Source organism: Petaurus breviceps, unplaced genomic scaffold (assembly GCF_028583685.1).
Source record: "Petaurus breviceps papuanus isolate PSGF00001 unplaced genomic scaffold, PetGlider_PUasm1.0 90897, whole genome shotgun sequence".
NCBI lineage: Eukaryota > Metazoa > Chordata > Mammalia > Diprotodontia > Petauridae > Petaurus > Petaurus breviceps.
The window spans coordinates 5237586-5246723 of record NW_027187374.1 but is presented as its reverse complement, the minus strand read 5'-3'; the positions used below and the strand labels follow the sequence as shown (position 1 = coordinate 5246723).

Genomic DNA, 9138 nt, shown 5'->3' with positions numbered 1-9138 from the left:
AGGAAGGAAGGAAGGAAGGAAGGAAGGAAGGAAAGAAGGAAGGGAGGGAGGGAGGGAGGAAGGAATGGAGGAAGGAAGGAAGAAAGGAAGGAAGGAAGGAAAGAAGGAAGAAATGAACAAAAGAATGGAGGAAAAAATGAAGGAATGAAAAAATCCATGATCAAACAAAAAATCTGATTACCATATGCCCAGAAATTATAAAAGATACATTTACAGATATATTAGAATCATTGACCCTGCTTTTTAAAATTCAATTCAAATATATAGTACTTGGTCTATCCCCTTATTTTATCTCTAAAGTGCATTCTAATGGTCCAATTGTGTTTCTTGTAAACAACATGTTGTTAGATTCTGCTTTCCCATCCAGTCTTCTATTTTGGTAGTAAGTCCATCCCATTTACACAACACCATAATGAATAATTGTGTATTTTCCTCCATCTTATTCTCCTGTATTTTTCTTCCCTTTGTTTCATAGTTCTTATTTTCAAAGAGTGATGAGAGAAGAATGTACTTAGCATCAGTGTTCCATATGTCATCTAATCAGTTTCTGCTCTACTGTCTTTTCTTCCCATTGAACAGACTTGAAATACAAGTTCTTAACTTCTTTTTTTCTTTTTAAATGCCTCCTCAAAATCTACTTTATAAGTTTAGAGGTTATTTTGCTTATGATTTTTCCTTCACTTAATATAGCCTACACTTTATTCCCTTTTGTCCCTTCTCTCCATTCCCTCTTGTTTTTATATTGAGTTGAACATATATATATATATATATATGTATGTTAAAAACTTTGAGTGTTTGTGTGTATTCCACCCTTCTTTTGCCAGCGCAGATGGAAATGAGGAATAAGAGAAATGTGTGCATTTCACCCTTTCCTACTTGTTTATATCATCTTCTACTTGTGCAAATTATTATGTGAAATAATAAATTCTCCCTCTCATCTTCTCCAATATTCCTCTCTTTTATGCTTTTAAGAACATCAAAACATAACAAAGTGGCTACAATTTCTTCTATCTTTTTTAACTCCCTCTTAGGTCTTCTTTTGGGGGGGGGCACTTTAAATACATTTATTTTGAGAACTTAAAATCTGCACATGTACAAAAATATGTGAACTTTTTAGAAAAAGCCTACACAGGGAGTAGAAATAGGACCTCCATGCAGCTCTGGCTCTCACCTCCTCCAACTGATTTAAAAGGGGACTCTGAACAAACTTTGGAGCTACAGAATCCACAAAATGACACAGAGAAGCTAACCTCCCACTGAGGACAGCCTGGCAGGCTGGCAGGAATCGGCCAGCACAGAGCTCTGGGAGCCGACCCGAGATCAGCAGGAGCCAGAGGTTTTACCCCAGGGTGGGCCTGACCAACCACCAGCTGGAGGGATTCCAGATCACCAGCAAATGTGGCAGTCCAGAATTATCAACACATAGATACTAAGGACAAAGTGAGAGTTCAGTGCAGTGTGGACTTTGGGACCCAGTAGTTGGGAGTGCATCGGCTTTTGCTCCCAGGGCGAGAAGCCACTGAGGCCCTGCGGCAGTGTGGCCACAGGCATGTGGCAACTTCAGCTCCTGGCCTGTAGAGTGTAGGGAGACCAAGCAACCAGTATGAGGGGTAATCACTCTTGCTTTAACCTGCTTGGATCTGGATTGCCATCTAGGGTGGAGGTCCTGGGGTGTGTGTCCAGCTTGCCAGAGCATGTGGAGGCTTCAGAGAGGGCACCTAACTAATACCTCTGGCAGCTGAGAAAACCCCAGCATTTGGAATGAAGCTCGCCTGTCTGGGGGCAGAGTCCTACTGTGTCAAAAAGCCCAGGGGTCAAGTGACTGAGTGGCAACATGACCAGGCAAAGGAAGCAAAGCAAACAGAAGAATCCGACATGAGACTCCTATTTTGGGGACAAAAAGGATCAAAGCATGGAACAGGAGGGAGACAGTGAAGTCAGAACACCAAAAGCTTCCAAGAAAAATACGAGCTGGTTATAGGCCATAGAGGACCTTAAGAAGCAGATAAGAGAAGTGGAGCAAAAATTTGGAAGAGAAATGAGAATGATGCAAGAAAATTACGAAATGAGAGTCAACAGCCTGACTGAGGAAAATCACAGCTTAAAAAATAGCCTAACTCAAATGGCAAAAGAGGCTCAAAAAGGCAATGAGGAGAAGAATGCCTTAAAAAGCCAAATTTGCCAGATGGAAAAAGAATCTCAAAAGCTCACTGAGGAGAATCATTCCTTCAGAATTAGATTGGAGCAAATGGTAGCTAGTGACTTTATGAGAAATCAAGATGCTGTTAAACAGATCCAAACAAATGAAAGAATAGATTTTCCCATGTGAAATATCTCATGGGAAAACCCACTGAGCTGGAAAATAGATCCAGGAGAGATAATTGAAAAATTATTGGACTACCTGAAAGCCATTATAAAAAAAAAACAACCTAGAAATCATCCTCCAAGAAATTCTCCGGGGCAGGGTCAAGATGGCGGAGTAGAAGCAGTACCTCCCCTCTGCTCCGGCTTCCACCTTCTCCAATCCATGTAAAAAGGGAACTCTAAACAAACTTTGGAGCTGCAGAACCCACAAAATGACACAGAGAAGCTAATCTCCTGCTGAGGGCAGCCTGGCAGGCCAGCAGGAATCAGCCAGCACAGTGCTTTGATAGCCCAGCCCAGCCCCACACCGAGGCTTTAGCCTCAGGGCGGGCCTGACCAGCCACCAGCCCAAGGGACTCCAGATCAGCAGCAGCTGTGGCTGTCTCCAGATTTATCAATACATAGATGAGAAGGACAAAGTGAGAGGCAAAGGAAAAATGGTTACAATGGAGGGGAAGAATAGGGAGGCAAAAGGGAATGGGCCAACCTTATTCTCATTGAATTAGGCTCTGGGAGGGAATGACATACACACTAAATAGGGTATCTCACCCTACAGGAGAGTAGGGGGGGAGGGGATAAGAGGGGGGATGATGGAAGGGAGGGAAGGCTGGGGGAAGGGAAGTTGGAAGCACACACTTTTGAAAAGGGATGGAATCAAAATAGAGAATAGAACAAGTGGGAGGTGGGATAGGAGGAAGGGAAATATAGTCAGTATTTTACAATATAACTACTATGGTAATGTTTTGCATTATCTACACATGTACAACCTATACTGAATTGCTTATCTTACCAGTAAGGGTGGGTGACAAGGGAGGAAGGGAATGAATCTGGAATTCAAAGTTTTAAAGTCAAATGTTTAAATATATATATATATATATATATATATATACTATTATTAATACTATTTTACATGTAATTGGGAAATAAGATATATCAGCACTGAGGCATAGAGATTCACTATGCCCTACTGGAAAAGTTGAAGAGGGTATGGGAGAAGATATGGAAGAGAGCAGATTGGAGGAGGGGATGTCCTGTGGGACTGCTATTTTGGGGCAGTGGATAGGGGAAAAACGAAGAGAAAATTTGTAACTCAAAATCTGGCAGAAATGAATGATTTAAATCAGAACTTAATAAAGCATTTGGAAAAAAAAGAAAAAGCATACACATTATTTCATTGTTTTTATCCTATCCATTAATATCCTACCATAAGGAAACAGTTTTACAAACATATATGTGTGTATACATGTAGGTATGTGTATATATATACATGTGGGGGGGGGTTATGTGTATATATATATATATATATATATATATATAATTTCCAGTCTGTCTACAATTACATGAGTTAAAATATCCCTGATACATTGAGGTATTGACTGAAAACATTGGTACTGTCAGAAAAACTGACAATTTATTCACAAAAAACCCAAAAAACTAAAACTAAGTTATCATTCTTGGTTCATATGCAAGAACTGAGAAAAAAAATCCATTTGGAAAGTTTCTTTAAAAAGATAAGCTTTGTAATTTATATAATTCTCCATTTCAAAGTGGAAATTTATTTAAAATAATTATAAAGCAAATTAATCTTACCAAAATGCAACCTAGCAAAGAAGAGTTTCAAGATTTTCAATGCCATGCTAATGACATTTGGCTACAGTGTTCCATTTTCAAAGGAAGAAATATAATCTGGTTGGCAATTTCAACATTTCAGTGCTAAAAAGAACCCAGTCTTTTAAAAATGGACCAAAGTCACTTAAGAATGGCTCTAGTATATTCCACAATGGCATTCTGGATCAGGGACAGCATCTGGCTGAACAACCAGTTCCCGTAGTAAAAGAAATGTCCAGCTGAGGTATCATTCTGTACTGTTTGAGTACTTCGCTAAATGCAGACCGAGAACTTTTTTATACTTATTTTAAACATAAAAGTAAACTGGTAGAGAATGGCCTTGAAAAAGAGCTTAATACATTTTAAGCAAGATTTTTTTTCTTTAAACAACTTGTCAATAGACTATTTAAGTAACAGGTCCAAAAACACCAGGAACTATCTTAGAGAATTTGAACATCAAAATCTTGTCAAAGAGCTGAGTATACTTTTGTACCTCTAATGCCAAATCCATGAGTCTTTTAGAATTGTCTTAGATCATTGCATTGCTGAGAAGAGATAAGTCTATCACAGTTGGTCATCACACAATGTTGCTGTTACTATGTACAATGTTCTCCTTGTTCTGCTCACTTCACTCAGCATCAGCTCATGTAAGTCTTTCCAGGTTTTTCTGAAGTCTGCCTGCTCATCATTTCTTATGGAAAAATAGAATTCCATTATATTCATATAACACAACTTGTTGAGCCATTCCACGATTGACGGACATCCTCCCAATTTCCAATTCTTTGCCACCACAAAAAGAGCTGCTATAAATATTTTTGTAATGTGGGTCTTCATACCTTTTCATGATCTCTTTGGTATATAGATCTAGTGGTGATATTGCTGGATCAAAGGGTATGCACAGTTTTATAACCTGTTAGGCATAGTTCCAGATCGCTCTCCAGAATGGCTGGATCACTTCACAACTCCACCAACAATGAATGCATTAGCATTCCAATTTTCCCACATCTTTTCCAACATTTATCATTTTCCTGTTTTGTCATATTAGCTAATCTGATAGGTGTGTGTGGTACCTCACAGTTGTTTTAATTTCCATTTCTCTAATCAGTAGTAATTTAGAGCATTTTTATATGACTGTAGATAACTTTAAATTCTTCATCTGAAAACTGTTCATATTCTTCGACCATTTATCAAGTGGGGAATGACTTGTATTCTTAGAAATTTGACTCAGTTCTCCATATATTTTAGAAATGAGGTCTTTATCAGAGAGTGAACTTTTTAGAACTCAATGTCAGTTTCATTAGCAGCCTTTACCAAAAGTAGGAAAATGTATTCTGATAAACTACAGGTTTTAGAAACAACTGTAGACAGCATTAAAAAAAAAAACACAACATATATAAAATAAATCCCTCAAAGTTTATAGACTTTTAAAAAGGGGGTGGCGAAAAAAAATCTTTTCAGGAAAAGTTGAAACTATGTATTTAAATTAAGCCATACTAGAAGCCCACTACCAAGTTTTGCAATCAAAGTAAGAAAGAAGTTCTTGACAGACAGAATCACTACCCATTGCCATAGCCTGGGGAGAGCTCACTAAGGATGTTTTGCAGTGACTGATTGACTTGGGTAGTGTAAGATTTACCCTGAACATACTGGTAAGATGCATAGTTATACACCTCAGCTCAGAAGGATCAGTCCAAACAATCTTTGCAAACATTATGCTGACACACCGTTGTAACTGGCTGAAGCACTACCTCTTAACAGCAAATATACAAGCATGTTTCTTCCATTTTATTCAGGAATTCAGCCCCCTCCTAATGGGGCTAAAATTAGCCTGCACCTAATAATTTATCCCACAGTTTTTCATTGGATGCCTCCTTCTTGATGAGTCTTTTGCCAGAAGGTGAGTTTGTATGGTTCCACTTTAGTCTTCTCAGACATTGTACTAGGAAAGGCCAGAAAGGCCTCCCTATCCCTTGATGTCTTCCTTTTCCTCTTCCCCTTTCATTTTGTCAGAGATGTCAATTCTTCAAATTGATCTTATTTTCTTTTTTCCTTCTCTTTGTTAGCAACTGCTTTCATCGTTCAAGATACTGCATTGTTAAGCAAAGTTTCTTCATCCTGTCTTTCTCTTCCCTTGTCCAACGGACCAAGTTCATCATCATCCCTCCCGAGGAGGTAATGCCACACAAGGAAACCAGATTTCCCTTTTTCAGGCCAATACTTCACTACCTTATATATTTCATCATACTGATTCCCCTTCAACTGGGGTATATTTGCTGTGTTTCACTCCCTTAACATTTCTCAACACCCTGTTTGGCTTCCCAGTTCACCAGTCCTTGGCTTCAGCTCCACTTCTGTCATTGACAGGAGCACTGCAGTTCAAAGCCAGAGCTCTGTTCATATCAGTGAACTTTTGATCACAGGACTGTTCTGTGGTCTGTTTATTGTCAGAAATATGTCTGCCCCTACTGCCCACAAAAGTGAGAGTTGCCATGGTTTACGTCATCTTCATAGCCCCCTGCCAGGACCAAAAAGTAGGCTTCTGCCATATATACCTGCACAATGGGGCCTATAGATACCAGACTCAGCCTGCACTCTGAACTTCCAGGTGGTACCAACAAGAAACCCAGGGATTGTTCCATTATAATTAGAAGGCACAATAGTCTCTTGTGTGACCCACACATACCATACCCTTGCCCCAGTCATTTTGAGACAACAATGTAGCAGATGCTGCCTTTGTCTTCTTTTTGCTGTCTTTTAACTTCTCCCCTGGCAAGACACTTCACTGGCCTCATTCTGACATTCAGGGAAATATCAGTCCTCATCATCTGGAATCCAGATCAACAGGGACTGAGGCAGTAGATGTGAAAGGTCATGTCGCACTCATCACACATCAGCTGTTTGTCGAAGTCTTGCTTTCTGCTGCGGACATAGCAGGAACACATTCTGCAGGTCTGCCTGGGGTTATCTTTACAGTGTTTGCAGATCTTCCTGCTCTGTCTTTTTTGGAGGGTGGAGACGAAGCAATCGGGGTTAAGTGACTTGCCCAAGGTTACACAGTTCATAAGTGTCAAGTGTCTGAGGCCGTATTTTAACTCAGGGCCTCCTGACTCCAGGGCTGATACTCTATTCACTATGCCATTTAGCTGCCCCTGCTCTGTCTTTTCAGAGGGTTTTGGAAGCCAAGTGAGCTCACACTGCCAGGGTCTTTAATTTTGTAAATTTCATCCAAAGAAGTTACTCTACAGTCATTTAGAGAATCCCCAGCATCCCCAAGTAATAAGTTTTCATAGATCTCTTTAATAGTCCTAGTTTCCTGTTTTTGAAGATCTCTTTGGGCTCATTGGGATTATAGTTTACCATCACAATTTGTCCAACTTCCAGCTGATGTCATTTCAGCATTGTCCAAGTCTGAGCTCTTACATCTTTTGCAGCTCAATTTCAGGATACCATTTTCTGGATAGTCTTCATATTTCACACGGTGGACAACATCTTCTTCGGTCACTTGGCCATCTCCACCGTCATAGGATTCATTGATTACTGCTCTTTCTTTCCTTGTAACGTTTAGCAATGTGGCTTCAAATCTTGCTTCCATGTTTACATCCTGGGCATATTCATTGATCTTATAGAGGTCAAATCCTGGAAAAATCCAGTCTGCCTGAGCAGTTAAGCCAGGTTACTTATCAATTTCCAGGCCCTCTGTGGTTAGAATTCTTATCAGATTCACTCTGATAAGATTCACTCCAAGCAACAGCCTAAATCTGTATCAGAGAGTTCAAAATCCTTTTCTTTACTAGGAACAGAAAGTACAACTGGGCTTTGTTGCACTAGCAGCTGAAAAATGTTGTTCAGACCAACACTGTAGTCAAAAAGTGAGTTCCCATCTTCCATCTGTTTGCCCCAATTAAAAAAAAAAAAAAACTTTTGTCTCCCTGGTTTCACCCTGAATGCTTCTTGGATCTTTAAACTCAGTTCTTCCACCTTGGTGAGCTTAGAGAGTGGGTCTCCTTGTCATCCATGGTACAGACCTGGATCCACATGTTGGTAGCTCCCCCACCTACTCAGGCAGCCCCCCTGTTTCACCACCACCAAACCCCTTAGAACTTCTGATGATATTAAAGTTCTGAGGCGGCACTTATAACATCTCTCTCTATTAGAATATAAACATTTTTTATTCCTTTTTGATTGCTCACTCATATTTACCATTTTTAAAATTTTTCTTGACTCCTGAGTTTGTATTTCAATTTATCCAAATAGCTCTGGTCTTTTCATCAGAAATGCTTGGAAGTTTATTGAAGATCTAATGTTTTCATGTAGGGTTGTTCTTAGTTCTACTATGTTATTCTTGTTTGTAAGCCTATAACTCTTGCCTTTTGCAATAACACGTTACAATCTCCCTGTTACGTTGTAGTGGGAGCTGCTAAATCTTTGATACTGAATATGGTTTCTAGCTACTTCAACTCTTTTTGTTACTTTCAGCACTTTAAACTTAACCTGGTAACTTTGGATTTTGGCTATGTTGTTCCTGGGAATTTTCATTTGGGGATTTCTTTAAGGAAGTAACCTGTGAATTCCATTTTCACATTTCTCTCTTATTCTGATAAACTTGGTCAGTTTTCTTTTGTACTTTCTTGAAAAATAATATATAGATTGAGGATTTTTTTAAATTTTGTCAAGGTTTTCAGGTAACCTAATGATTCTTCATCTATTTTCCAAGTAAGTTGTTTTTGTTATGATATCTTGCATTTTCTTCCATTTTTTCAGTCTTTTGACTTTGTTTTAATATCATCTTTATCTCATGGAGCCATTAGCTTCTGTTTCTTCCTTTTTAATTTTTATGGAGACTATAACTTAGGTCAGGTTTTCTAACTCTTGTGCTAAGCTGCTAATTCTCCTTCTAAGTCTTTTCCCCAAAGCTCTCATTTCTTTTCCAAGTCTTTACTGCATCATTCTCATTTCATTTATAAAATGTTTTTAACTCTTTATAAATGTACCTCATTTTTTTCTAAAAATTCTATTTGATCTTTTGGCCAAATTGTCTTTTTCTTTGAGGCTTTGCTTTTAGTTTTTTGTTTCATTTTGTTTTGTTTGAGTTATTCTTTTCTTCTAGGTTTGTGTCTCGAGCAATGCTGGTGCCATAATAGTTTTTTAAATTATTATTATGATTAT

The 9138-nt window shown here is 38.8% G+C and overlaps 1 pseudogene; it reads right to left on the bottom strand.

The window, feature by feature from the left end:
- Positions 1–5528: 5528 nt before the first annotated feature.
- LOC138151326 (E3 ubiquitin-protein ligase UHRF1-like) lies at positions 5529–8009 on the bottom strand (annotated as a pseudogene).
- Positions 8010–9138: the final 1129 nt, after the last annotated feature.